The following is a 15347-nucleotide window of genomic DNA, read 5'->3' as shown; positions in this document are numbered from 1 at the left end:
ATCATATATTTCTACTTACTCTTCTCTCCTCTCACCTTTCTATTTCGGTAATAAACAAAACACCACAAGATCTGATATCTTGGTTAAATACTAGTGATTTCCTCTACCTAGTGGTCCAGATTGATAAAAAAACACTAGTTATTTGTTGTCCGTTCTAAGGACCTACGATAGTTGAAGAATGGAATTGTTTTATTTCCTTGAGATTTGTTGTGGAGAAATGGGTAATGTGACCATTTTATAGGGTCCCCATTTCTCCAAGTATTACATTGGGCATAAAATAAACGTACTAAGTACGCAATACACTGACTATAAGCAAATAGAAAGACATACACAATTCTAATAATTACAAAAACGTAAAATCATATTAATTTTTCCAGCATTAAATACCCTTATCAACCTCTTCAATGATTTTTAGTAGCACAACTTCATCATTCATTTTATCCGTGTTAACAGACTTACTAGACTGGGACTCTTAACCAATAACTGAGGAGTTTGTCTGAACAGGCTCGTTAATATCCTTATCAACCTCTTCAAGATTAATCGGGTTAACATCGGTTTTTCTTAACTGAACCTTAATGGGTGATGTGCCCAAGTTTATGGTACCCGGTATGGTTTGATCAGTCTGAACATAGACAGGTGGCTGGGTACAAGGTTTATAATTATAGTTATTATTGAAAGGTGGTGGAACTTCAGAGAATCCAAATCCCTCTTTATTGTTCGGAGAACGTTGAACACCTAGGACATGATTTAGCATCATGAAAGAATCCCTAAACAGTTCAAGTTTTCTATTTAGTTCCACCACTTTTACTTGGTAATCAGTTATCTGTTTGTCTTTTTTAGCTATAAGTTTGGTCTTTTCTTCCACTCATAACTTAAATCAATTACTTGTATTTTCTCAGCTAGAGTGGCCTTAAGGCTTCTAATGTCTTTTTCACTAGCTTTTATCTTTACCGAGTAACTGTTTATCTTTTATTTATAGTAGTGGTGTTCTTTTTTAAACATTTTAATTCCTTTTCCAAACTCATATACTGATCAGTTAAAGCAGTTAATTGTTCAGACAATTTCTCACATTGTTCACACTGAAGTTCAGAACATACCTCTGAGAGTTGATCATTCATTTCTGCCATGTACGCTTGGTCCTCCACTGGTTCCTTTTCACGTACATCTTCCAGGCACAATGTGCACCAGATTAGCTTGCTCAATCACCTTTTCTACTTGGATGTTCCAATTATACCCACCATCCTGTTGAGACACCATGGCTCTTGTCTCAGTACCATTTCCATTTCCATTCTGATAAGTAGACCTATTCTGACTCCTTTCAACCCTCTCAATAGTAATTCTCTCCATCTTTACTAGTTTAGTGATGTTTATCGAAGTCATGTTTAAACAAAACGAGAGCTAAAATTCAGCCAACTTAATTATATGAACAGTGTAGGGCGAAGTTAGTGTAACTTCGCCTTAAAATTAACTTCGCCTAGGGCGAAGTTAATTAATACCTTCTCTTAACTTCGCTATCTATCAACTTCGCCAAGGGACAACTTTGTAGGTTATATCTTCACCAAAACCCTAATTGGCACAGACGACAACTTCACCAAATGAAGCTGTTTATTGATTTTGATTTCGAGCACAGTTCTTTCGATTATGGTTTGGTTAGAGGATGATAGGGTGGGCGAAAAGGACTACAGGGTATAAGAATGAATTGAACGACCGTTTTTTACGTGAAACAATGCGCGAAAATTCTTGCGGGATAATTATAACACTCGTGTGATAATCTCGAACCACACAATCAAGAGCAAATGCTCTGATACCAATTGTAGGTTCCCAGCTGGATCTACACAGGAGTATCTCCTACACAGAGGGTGCGGAATCCCCTAAGTATACGATTACAAGTGTATAAACGAGATAACGAATCGGAAACATATATTGAACAAACACGTAAACAAAGTAATTAATTGTTATTAGCAACAAACATCGTACAAAAGTTATGACTAAAAACCCCTTACAAAAACCACGGCTAAGTTAGGTTTATATAACCTTCGACAACTTCGCCAAACATGCTTGGCGAAGTTGTCCCTAACTTCGCTGCTTCCTAGCATCGCCTATAACAAAATACTAAACATCAAGTTCACCAAAACGTAACAAACAATATACTGATTACAAACATTGTAGGTCCCGTGACCGGATCAAGCAACACAACAAACTAAGTACTAGTCGTTCTTGGATCAACCACACAACTAGTTGGCGGAAACAACTAGCTAGACCGAGATCTCGGATCTTGTGTGTGGGTGAGAGTAGGCCAAAAGTTAGGAAGAGGGTGAGAGAGTAGAGATAATTTGGAAGACTTGAATGTGTAATATTGTGCAAAAGGGTTACTTGAGTATGGTTTTACACACACCTTATATAGTGTGTGTAATCCATACTCTATTTCCATTAACAAATGCCCAATGGGCTTCAAGTACAAGAGGCCTCGGGCCCAAAACTTACAACCGTAAATAGACATAAACAAACAAAACATAAACTAATACGATACAAATACAAAAGACTTAATTAAACAAAACCGGGCCTTACAGACATGATAAATTAAAGACAAATGAACTACTGGCATACTGCACCAACAGTACTAAGTACGTAATACGCCGACTATAAGCAAATAGAAAGACATACAAAATCCAATAATTACAAATACGTAAAATCATATTATTTTTTCCAGCATTAAATAAGGTGTTGGATGTATATACATGCGTCAAGTGTGCATGACGGTGGTTTTACATATGTTTTACAATTAGTGTACCATATGCATGATCACCTTAATAAGCTATTCAAAATTTGTATGTATCGTGTTAACTGCGAAAAGCTATTCATGCCATTTGCATGTCTAGCTATAATAGTAATATTGAATATTTAGTTTTCGTCATATCTTCTATATATATATACAATTAAACCAAAATAACAAATTAAAAAAACACAGTGTCTAAAACATCGTCCTCCCTTGAGATGATTATGAAACTCTCTCCTTCATTATCTTCATGGTCTATAACAATTATTTTGGTCCTTGTCTTCGTCATCGCTGGTCTCCGTTTTAACTATTTGTAGTTTTTTAAAAGTAGATTAATGCAAATTGCATGTCTATCACCATATGATCGATAATGGTTGTCATATAATTTGTGTTATTAATGAGTGTTTGTTTGTAAACTGCAGGGATAACAAAAGGCCAAAATCAACCGGTTATACCGTATAAGTGTAGTAAAGAATGGGCTAGCAAAAAATTAAAAGGAAAATATGGGCAAGTGCCAGACGAGGATAATGATCGCCCATGTTGCCGTACTTGCCATGATGAAGGAGGAAATGACGGAATTTGCCTTCAAAAAACTTGTATCTGTAAGATATGCTCGAATGGTGGAATGGCATGTTAAGTAAACCCAACTAAACAATAAAAGATGGTTTGATTAAAGTGTTGATTTGTAACGACTTTTGATCAATGGTTATTTCATAAATAAGACTACAATTACCGTTAATAGAGGGAATAATTTAACTACATGCCTATGTATTACAAAATATTAGAGATATTTTGTATTTAAATTTCATGATTACTTCATAGTCCATATATATATGGGTTTGTATCATTTAAGAACCCTTAATTTAATTAAGAACTTACAAAACTCATCTCAACCGTCTAATGTTAATCTCATCCATCTGAAGTTGTGATCAATGGCTAAAATCATAATGGTATTTTTGTAAATACAATAAAAATAAAGGCAATTAAATAAAAGAGACGGGGTATTATAGTAACTTAAATTTGCTAACTGATTCCTATATCCTCTTTTATTTCTTAAAAAAGTGCATCTATCATTTGTTTATATATTTTTTTTATTATTATTATTATTCCTTTTTTCTCTCTTGCTCACCTCACTTAAGAAACGATAAATCTTATTGACCGATGATCAAACTTTCAGTATCTTCCTATTGAAATATGCTGGTATTAATTCAACTGCATATATGTAAACTCTATTTTCTTTTTACATAAACATTTATATGTAGATGTTGGTTTTAATACATTACATATATGTAAACTCTATTTTTTGTTGCAAAAACATTTGTGTGTATATGTAGGTTTTAATACATTTACATATATGTAAACTCTATTTTTTGTTGCATAACATTTGTGTGTATATGTTGGTTTTAATACATTTACATATATGGAAACTCTATTTTTTGTTGCATAAAGATATCGGTTTTAATACAATTACATATACGTAAATTCTATTTTTTGTTGCTAAACATTTGTACATAGATGTCGGTTTTAATACAAGTACATATATGTAAACTATATTTTTTGTTGCATAAACATTTGTAAATATTTATGCAATATGTCTAAATGTAGATCTTAATTATGTTTTTAACTTAATAAATTTCTTGCATAAATTTTTGTAGCATACACATTCGTAAACACTCATGTTTTCTTTTACATGCACATATGTAAAAACTTTGTACTGCAGTTATGTAGAATTACATTGGAAAGCATTTCTTATTTGTAATATACATGCAAAAAGTATTTATTTACGTATGGAATCACAAATATAAACAACGCGTGCATCCTTGTTTTAATATGCATAATTTAATATTTACATATGCTCGAATGGTGGAATGGCATGTTAAGTAAACCCAACTAAACAATAAAAGATGGTTATTAAAGTGTTGATTTGCAACGACTTTTGATCAATGCTTATTTCATAAATAAGACTACAATTACCGTTAATAGAGAGAATAATTTCACTACATGCCTATGTATTACAAAATATTAGAGATATTTTGTATTTAAATTTCTTGATTACTTCATTGTCCATATATATATATATATATATATATATATATATATATATATATATATATATATATATATATATATATATATATATATATATGTTACTTTTAACCTTAAATATTACTTCGTCTGAAAAATTATGAAACATATATTCAACATAATATTATTTAGTTTTGCAAAGCTAATATTAGAACCAAGATTCGTAGGAATAATGGATTTTAATAATCCCAACTTAAGAAATATTTTCTAACAGTTACAACTTTTAACCTAATTCCTCCATCGAGCCTTTTTCTAACGGAGTCTAAACCCGTTAGTTGTTTCATTACATGGATGATGCTGGGTCCACCGCCGCCGTTGACCATTCTGTCTCCGGTTGTTTCTCAGACGAAAAGTTCGCCAGAAAAATGAGGGCAACCCCCAGCACGATTAACAACAACCGAACCCAATTCCGTGTTAAAACACCACCATCACCGCATTCTGGAACTCCCAAGCATCGGCGCCACTTAAAACCACTACCACCATCAAAACCCTAGACCTAGGTCGAAACCCGCCGGAAAATTGAAGATATAGTAGACGGTGGAGGTTTTGTTCAGAAAGTCGAATGATTTGGGTTTTGTTAAGAAAATCGAAGAGATGATAGAGGTTTGCTTAGGTGGTTAAAAAAACTTTTTCCACTTATTCCAGCAAACAACAAAACCCATGGTATCACCAACTCAAGCATGGAAGATGGTGTTGGGTGGTGGTGGTAGAAGGTGTGGTTGCAGGTTGGTGTGATGGTCCGACAAACTTTTCGTCTGTGATAACAACCAGAGACGGGATGGTCAATGGTGGTGGACCAAATATCATCCATATCATTGTCCACGTCATGAAATAACTAACGGGGATAGACTTTGTTAGAAAAAAGCTTAGTGGAGGCAAGTAGAATAAAAGTTGGAATGTTAGAAAATATTTTTTATTTCAAACTTAGTGCCGGTCAATGGGTCAAAATTAATATTATTAAAATTCAATTTTCCAAATTCTAATAACCCCCAATGGTTTGTCAATAATCCAAATTATTGTTTTACAGAAAGAAAATTCAAAATCAGTATTTTGATTTTAAATTTCTTTTAATGGTTTAGAAGAATTGCTCACTCTTCACACCACACTAGGCCAAATATTGCTCCACACAGGATTCGTTTCCGACAAGTACATAATCTACAATGCAACGTGAACTTTAACATTGTTGTGTTGTTTGCATCATCTATGTCCTTCTGATAAGTTCTTCGATCTTAGTCTGGAATCTGGATCATGTTACAGGGGCGGATCCAATATAGGTTCACAGGAACCCAATGATTTTAAAACTTTATGTCAAAACGGTATATATAAATTTTCAGTTAACCCATAAGTTTTTTTTGAAGTGAACTCTTAACAAAAGTCTAGGATACTGCAATGGTAAACTCTTGTTCTCTAAAACCCTAAAAATCTTGAAAGATCTCAAATTCAAGTCTTTTTAAGATCAATTTTGTGAACCTTTTATTTTCTTTTAAGTAAACCATCAACGTGTAATTAGTCGGGGTTTTAAATAGCTAAAAAAGAGCATTTTCGCTTCCAGTTACTTCCACATTTATTCACACATCACGTCTTAACACCTCATTGATTGTAATTCTTTGTTTGTTTTCATTTTTAATGACCTTGTAGTTTTATTATGTGTACTCTAAATTAATATATTGTTTGTTTACAATATCACATTATATAATATTATCTGACCCGACCCGAACGACCCGGAAATTTTAACGCTTGGTTGTGCGAAATTTGCACATTGAAAAAAGGTGAACCCATAGAAAAAAAATTCATGGATTGGTCAGTGTCGTATTAGTACTCTAATCAAGTGCAACAATAAATTCTGTATTGAAACAAGTGCTTGATTTGGATTCTGAATGAACACATTAAGACCTGTTTAGACACGATAGGACCATGTTTAGCAATTTAGTGTGCTATGCAATTTTATACTTTTTTAAAAATAATTAAACTTAAGACGCTAGAGTACATCATTTGTCCTTCTTGGTACATAAAACATACAACTGTCATGCTTAGACCAACTGACAGCCCTATGATTGTTAAACGAGTCATTTTCATGTTTGATGATTGGGTTATGTGCGTCATCTCTAACCTGTTAAACACGTTAAGACACGAACTGACAACCCTATGATTGATGAAAGATGTGGTCTAGATTATACATAATAAATTATATAAATAAATTCCTAGCTTGTAATAATATTTTTGGTATTTAAGGATTGTTACACACCAAGGAATTGATAAATTTCCAATTTTTATTTCTGTAATTTAATCAGAATGTTTGAGTACATGTATGAATTCAAAGGATTGTTGCACACAACTTTTAGATCAAACTTCCCAATAAAGTTTCAGAAGTGCAATATCTAAGTTCCGGAGCCCCCTAACCTAAATACGGTGCCCGGTTTCCAAAACCCAACCACAAACATGATGGCTGGTTCGGGTTCCCAACCCGACGACGAGGCGGTGCCGGAGACACAATCAACCCGGGGCCACAACCCGTCACAGAGACTTGCGGTGGTTCAAGCCAACATGGACGTCCGAGAAAACACGTAAAGAATACCGCCGGTGAACCTTGGGCTAAAAAGAACACTATACCGTGGACTATCGACGTAGGATTAAGGTTAGCGACTTCTAGGGGAGGTACCTAGTTAGCTTAGCTTGGTATTTAGGGTCTAGTTGGCTAGCCTTCCTCCTTTTTGTTTATGTATATATTTTGTTTGATGCTGCTTTTTGATTCTTATGCCATATTCTTAGTAGGTTACAGATTCCTTGCTATTTTGGTAGTTTGCTATCTATGTATTGCTAAGTGTTTTTGCTTGTAGGATGTATGTTTACTTTGTTTACCTGCGTGTAGCTTTATGAGCTGGGGTCTCTCTGGAAGCAACCTCTCTATTCTCACGGATAGAGGAAAGAATTGCCAACATCTCACTCTCCCCTGACCCTACCGATAGCGTGCTATGCTGTTGGATATACAGGGATTTTATTGATTGATCTTAGAACAAACATTGAACTTGTGATGTTTTTATTTTTTTAGCGAACGTTAAATCATTGGGCGTATTTTGGAACAAAATTAAAGAGTTGTTCCATGAACTTGGCGGGGACTCGCGTCGAGAAAAATATTCCTTACTGTGAAAATGGAACGATATAAACACCAAATGCACGACTTTCCATACGGTTCACTCTCGAATGACTCGAACGTGGAGAAGCGGTGCCTCTGACGCGGAAATCATGGAAAGGGCGTTGAAAGAGTATCAACATAAGGTCTCGGGAACCTTCAATTACTTTAGCATTTGGAAAGAACAACTAAGGTTTCACCCAAAATGGGGCCAGTTATGGAGGCTGACACCGAAAGTTGTCAGCCAAAAAAAAGGTCTAAAAATCATCTTCGGTTGATCCAGAAACGCCTCGTTCCGACGCTCAAAACTTCAACTTAAGCGATAATGAAGTCGGGAATCCCTATGCGGATATTCCGAGAGGCCTCGACCGGGGGTAGAAGAAGCAGGGGAAAGGGGTCGCGTCGTCTTCGGCAACGGGTTCGATGCCGAAATGGAAAGTCACTTCAAAGAAATGTACATTCGACTCAAAGATATACAAGAACTTGGAGCTAAACGTCTTCAAGTAAATTTGGACGCCGCTGAAGTACTAAAAAAGAATGATCTAGACAACGACATCGAGGTTTTAACAAAGAAGCTTTCTGAAGACGACCGAGAGTCCAATCTCTAAAAGCAGTTCGGCAAGTGAAAATTTTTGAAAAACACAACATGTAGTCTTATTATTATTTATTGTTGTATTTTTTAATTTAATGTATTTTTTATTTTAATTTAGTTTTTATTTGTGAGTTTAATGTATTTTCATAATTTTAATGTAGTTTTTTAATTTTATTTTTAATTATTTAATGAATTATTATTAAAAAAAACAAAAGTTAATAGTGACTGGGCGCCATGTGGCGCATAAAGCCTGGGTGGAGAGTTATGACTACACCCAGTTTTTGTAAAAATCATAACTCTGACTGGACGTGACGCAAGGGGTGGAGCTTTATTACACATGGTCTAATGAGTTCGGTTATCTTGTTAACTGGTCATGAATCATGATTATGCTACTTATGTTTCTTTTTGGTATGCCTTTGAAAAAACTGTTGTTCTTGTTATTCATTTGATATTTAGAAGAACCGGTCGCCATCTTTTTCTTACTGAAATGACATCCAACCGGAAAGCCTCCATTGCTTAAACGCATTTTGCAAGATCATGTTATTTCATGTATGTTCAGTATAACCTTTGAATCACAGTAATCTATCATTTTATATATATATATATATATATAGGCGAGGGCTATCTTAAAAATAAGTAGTTTCCTAGAAAGACTAGGAATAAATCATAGTCATTGGATCATGTTAATCAATGGTTGAGATTTAAAAATACCAATAACTGATATAGTTTCCTAGAATTACTCTTTCATCATTATAACCGACATAGTTTTCTAGAATTGTTCTTTCACCATCATTTGTAATGCCAAATGTCAAAATTCTGTTGGTTCTTACCATAAATAGGAAACTCCTTATTCTTATTTGAACCCTTTTCTATATATATATATATATATATATATATATATATATATATAAAGAAAAAAATCTGTCATAAACTGTACAGGTTAGCGCTGTGTTCCTTTCATCGTCGGGTGGCATATTTAAATGTGGGTTGTATAATGTTGCTACACCAAAGATAAGACCAATGATAGTGAATGGACTGGTTCGGCTAACAAGCTTCAAGGGTTCAGGTTAACCTAACGCAGGTCGTGGTGTCCCTCTATGTTTGCAAAACGTAGAAGGAGGTTCACTAGTTTGTTGTTATTTGTTATAGTTCACCGCAGATCCAAGACCATGGTGTTTGAAACCAGTTTTTGGATGAAGTTCTTGGTGAATCTATGTTGTGTGTGAAGTAAGAAAGAAATAAGCAAAGAGCATATTTCTCAAGGAAGAAGAGAAGATCAGGGAGAGTGTGTTATCTGCCCAGATATGTTGATGTTGTTTATGGCTAAGTCCTCTTTTTATAGAAGGAGAGACCAAGCCTTTTGTCTAGTGTACAAACTAATTCACCTCCAGTTTGCTTAGAGAGTTGACCTTTATGGGCGGGAAGCTTTGGACCGTTGGTCCATGATTAAAATAATAATACTTTATCTGAGCATGTCCCTTGCTCAGAAGGGACAGTGATGTGAATAGTGAGTTGACATTTACTGTAGCACGTGGGTACTTGTTTACATAAGTTTGGACGGGAAACGAAGCTTTTAACCTTTTAACCTTTTTAGCGTTAATGTGTGGAAACCATTTTATTAATTCCTTGGGCTACCCCCATCATCAGCCCCCCAAGTCATAGGTGTTTGAGAGGTAAGCTCAAGGGCTTCTGAATTTTGTACACATTTTGTTTATTTCTTAAAGGCTTCAAGGCTTATAGGCTTCGAGGCTTTGTTCAGTTTTGGTTATTTTTTGAAATTTTGACAAGACAGTCGATTTGATGGTAACTGCATGTTGCGGTTCCCAATAACTGCTTTTTTATTAATAGTTATTAATAGTGATAACTACTCATTTCCTTCATTTTTTTCTTTAAAGCTTCCATAATACTCTCCAAACACATTCAAGTTTTCAATCCTTTCACCAGGTTAGTTTCGATCTTTCCTCTTTCTTTCAAAATTATGGTTGCTAAGAAAGATTTGTCGGTCAGTTTTTCCCGACTAACCCAGGAAGAGGTTGAATCGTTTTGTATTGAATGGGGTATATGTTTAAAGTTTAAACCGATTGCTCCACCGGTTGATTCGTCAATCGATCATTGTCCGGCGAGTTTCATTCCCCTTTATTGCCGACATTTTGAATTTTCGAATCTTCGGCATCCGTTTTCAATCTTTGTTTTGAATGTATTGGAGTATTATCGTGTGTCGTTAGGTCAGATTCACCCATTGGGGCTTGCTAGGGTTTTACACTTTGAGGTATTATGTAGAGCCTTAGGATATGATCCGTCATTGTTGAGTTTTCGCTGTTTCATTCTCTTAGCGAAAAACGGTGATTGGTACACCTTCGAACATACTCAGGTTGATACTTTTTTGGTTTCCTCGACGGTTACGACTCTTGGTTCTTGGAAGGACCGTTTTTTCTTTGTTTCAGATTCTATTCTCCCTTTTAAATCCGTTTGGAGGAAGCCCGAGGCTGTTTTAAACGAACCGAAGCCGGCTGAGTCGGAATTGAATGAAGCGTTTTTGAAGTCGATTAGGAAGTGTCCATCGCGTCTTCGTCCTTTTCCAGAACATCTTCTTGTGTTATTAGGAATTAACAAGTTATGGAATAAGCATAATTGGGATCCCGTGCTTATGAGTGATGATAAGGGTATGCTTTTGTTTATCCCGTATTTGCTTTATTTTGCTGATATGTTTGTTAATGTATTTTCCTTGTGTTTGTAGTTATGTTGGCTTTGGATTTCTTGAAAAGTGATGACACTTCGGACGTTGGGTTTACGGATGCTGCGGCTATTGGTGATGATGCTACGGTTCGATGGAAATGGGGTAGGTTCGAAGGTTCAGGGTATGTGGGAGTTCCAAACGTCAAAGGGTATACCAAGGCTACTGGTCCTAAGGCTTCCACTCGTCGTTCCACACGACGTTTGTTGAAGTATTCTGGCCAATCGTCTTCTCATGAACCATTTGAGGTTAGTGACGATGTTTTGGTTGCCGAAGATCAAGGTCCAAGCGCAGAAGTGGAAAAAGAGCAGGGTTTGGTTGTTTCCAAGAAAAAGAAATCGACTGGCAAGAATGTTGTGATGCTGATGGTTCAAGGGTTGGATGGGAATGCAGTTTATGTGCCGGAGTGGATTGTGAAGGTTGGTGATAGCTTCAAAGATCCGGAAGTTTGTGCTGATGTGTTAGCCAACTTTGCTCCTCCTGGTGTTCGTGAAACTATTTCTGGTATGGAAGGTGATTCCATCATGTCAAGGTTGATCTTAAGTTCTTGCAACCTTTCTACCCTTTTGGCAGAGGGTGTGACTCGTTTTAGAAATGGGATGCAGGAGTATGATGACTTTTCCAAGAAGAAGGAGGGAATGAAAGCTTCAATGATGGAGATGAAGAAAGAGATTGATGGCTTTACAAAGAAAGAGGAGGGTTATATTAAGAAGATTGATGAGTTTTCCCGTGGCCATGAGATTGAGGTAGCAGGGTTGAAGAAAGCTATGGAAGCCGATAGGGCTAAGTTGGATGCTGACCGGGAAGCCTTTGAGGTGCAGAGGAAAGCCTTTGAGATGGAGAAGGAAGGCTTGAAGGCTTCGGTCACTCAGACCTCTAACGACAACCGGTGGCTTATTGAGCACGGGTTTCATCAGGTTGTAACTTACTTGCTTCATTCCAATGAATTTAACTCCGTGCTGGGCGATGTTTACACAAAGCTACTAGGCCATGGGAAGCACTTGGGCTTTGTTGTAGGCTTCAAACATCACTAACCCGGTCAACCTATGGAGCAGTCGCCCTTGTTCAACCGTGAAGCTTACAAGCTCTTCTCAGATTCAGTTCGTGCAATGGAAATGCTCACTTACCCTTATGTGGGTGAAGTTTCGTCATGCTTTGGTAAGCCTCTTTCCGTTTTGCAGGGCTTGAAACCAGCCGGCCTTGATGAGAAAGTTTCCAAAGAGATGCTTGAGTCCTTGTCTATGAAGTGCTCCCGTTCTGGTGATAGCGAAGACACTTTATCTGGAGGTAGTGACGGATCTCATGTGGCAAGCCTCGAAGGCTCGGCTGTTGCTGATGTTGGCCCGGAAGTGAAGAAGTCCAAGAAAACTAAAGGTGGTAAGGCTAGTACTTCAAAGCTTGTTTCTGATGTTTAAACACTTGATTCGTAGCTTTCTTAGCGCCTTTAAACAATGTTATGTACTTTGAACAATTTAGGTTTGGCATGAAACTCTTAAAGTTTCTGCCTTATGGTTGTCGTTGGCCTTATTGGCCGTTTGAACATTTTCATGGGAATCCTGGTGATTTCCTTTGTTTAGCCTGAATGGCTTATCATGTATTATGTTGGTTATGGCCTTAGAAGGCCGTGTTTATGAATCGTAATGTTCTATGTATTGTGTTATGGTTGCTTGTCTTGTTAGTTTGATGTGTTTTTAGTTAACTTTCCTTAAGAAGTTTTAGTGTTGTAGTCACTTTAGCTTCAAGGCTTCATTAGGTAAAAAGCACATGTTGGCTATCCTTTGTATCACTACTTAGTGTATGTTTATGTTTCGTAAACTTTTTCAAAGCTTAAGGAACGAATTGGTGTAGGCTGTTCATACCTGTCTATGGAGTTGGATTGATATAGGAACTCACCCCTTATATAGGTCCATTTAACCCTTGAACCTATTGAGCGATGTGGCCTGGGAGCTCATTCCCTTACATGGCCCTTGCCATGGAGTTTCTTGCTAGGTTCTCAACCTGATTATAGGATAGTAAAGACAAGTTATGACAAAAACTTTATCATTCATTTCAAGAGGTTGTTGTTCACAAAAAGGAGAATTATACGTCTCTTGAAGTACATTTTAAGACTTTGACTAGGCATGGAACCTTTTAAGGGTTTTGCCGTTCCATTGTCTTGGAAGCTTTTTGCCTTCTGTGTCAGCCAGCTTGTAGGATCCTCCCTTGTGAGCTTCGAGGATTGTGTATGTTCCTTCCCACTTTGGGCCGAGCTTTCCTTGATTTTCTTTCTTGCTGGCCTCATTGTTTCGGAGTACAAGATCTCCTGGTCTGAAACGTTCATGTTTCACTCTTGTATTGTAATAAGCTTCCATTTTTTGCTTGTACTTAGCCTCTTGTATTGCGGCTTGATCACGAATTTCTTCAAGGAGTTGCAAATTCAAAATGGTCTCATTGTTGTTTGATTCGAGATCCATGTTGAGTGTTCTTTGAGTTACAACTCCAACTTCTGTTGGGATTACGGCTTCCGATCCGAACACTAGGCTGTAAGGCGTTCGTTTGTGGCTTGTCTTTTCGGTTGTTCTTATTGCCCATAGAACATTTGGGAGTTCTTCAAGACAATTGTTTTTATGCCTTCCCAGCCTTGTTTTGATTCCTTCCACGATGGTTCTGTTTGTTCTTTCAACTTGGCCGTTGGATTGTGGGTATGCAACTGAGCTGAACACTTGGTTGATTCTGAATTCTTTGCACCAAGTGCTAAAAGGCTTCTCGGCAAATTGTTTTCCATTATCCGTGACCAACACCCCTGGAAGCCCATAGCGAAAAATGATGCTTTCCCATACAAAGTCGATGACTTGTTGCCCGTTATCTTTGCAAGTGGTTTGACCTCGGGCCACTTGGTGAAGTAGTCAACAACTACTAAGAAAAATGTTATCCCACCCTTGGCTGGTGGGAATGGACCAACGATATCCATTCCCCATTTGTGGAATGGCCAAGCCGAAGAGATGGGAACCAGATCGTGTTTTGGGCTTTTGGGAACCGGTGCATGAATTTGACAAGCTTCACATTTCTTGAGCTGTTCGGTTGCATCTCGGTGCATCATGGGCCAGAAGTATCCATGGTTCATCAACTTTTCAACCACCGTTCTTGGCCCAAAATGAGCTCCGCATATTCCCTCGTGAACCTCTTTGATCAGATATTGACTTTGTTCAGGGCCCACACATCTAAGTAGTGGTGCAAGGTAAGCCTTTTTATAAAGGGTTTCTTCTTGCAACACATACTGTCGGGACTTGATTCGAACCCTTTCAGCCTCTGTCTGGTCCAAAGGTAACTCACCATTTTTGAGGAACTTTTCTATGGGACCTTCTTCAGTGATTACATCTTGAACCTCCAATTCTTGAATTGAAGGAGTTTCCAACACTTCCACCAATACTTTCTTGGTGAGATGTGCAAATGTGAGGGATGCTAGTTTGCTCAGGGCATCGACTCTTTTGTTTTGTGATCTTGGGACTTGTTTGATGATGCACTCTTGAAACGTGGTCATCAACCCTTTTGCCTTTTCACGGTATTTCTTCATATTGGGCTCTTTGGCTACATAGCTATAATTGAATTGACTTGAAACAAGCAACGAGTGTGTGAAGACTTGTAGCTTTTGGATCTTAATCTCTTTGGCAATATTCAGACCACCGATCAATGCTTCGTATTCAGCTTTGTTGTTGGTGGTCTGAAATTCAAGTCGAAGAGCATATGTAAATTCTAACCCTTCATGGTTGATTAAAACGAGCCCAGCTCCTGACCCTTCGATGTTGGAAGCTCCATCGGTAAAAAGCTTCCAGGCTTCAGGGTCAGAAGGTTCAGTGGCAGTTGTGTGTATTTCAGGAATGACTTGCTTCGGGATTTCTACAATGAAGTCCGCTTAGACTTGGGCTTTGATAGCTTTTCTTGGGACATAGGTGATGTTATGTTCACCTAGTTCCATAGCCCATTTGGCCACACTCTTGATGAGTTGGTCAGTGACTACTTGTATAGGGTGTGCTTGAAAGTACCTTCGAAG

The sequence above is a fragment of the Bidens hawaiensis genome, unplaced genomic scaffold (genome assembly GCF_021521415.1).
Source record: "Bidens hawaiensis isolate Kalapana, Puna unplaced genomic scaffold, B.hawaiensis_p1.1 tig00025003_1, whole genome shotgun sequence".
NCBI lineage: Eukaryota > Viridiplantae > Streptophyta > Magnoliopsida > Asterales > Asteraceae > Bidens > Bidens hawaiensis.
Note: the sequence above shows the minus strand (reverse complement) of the source record.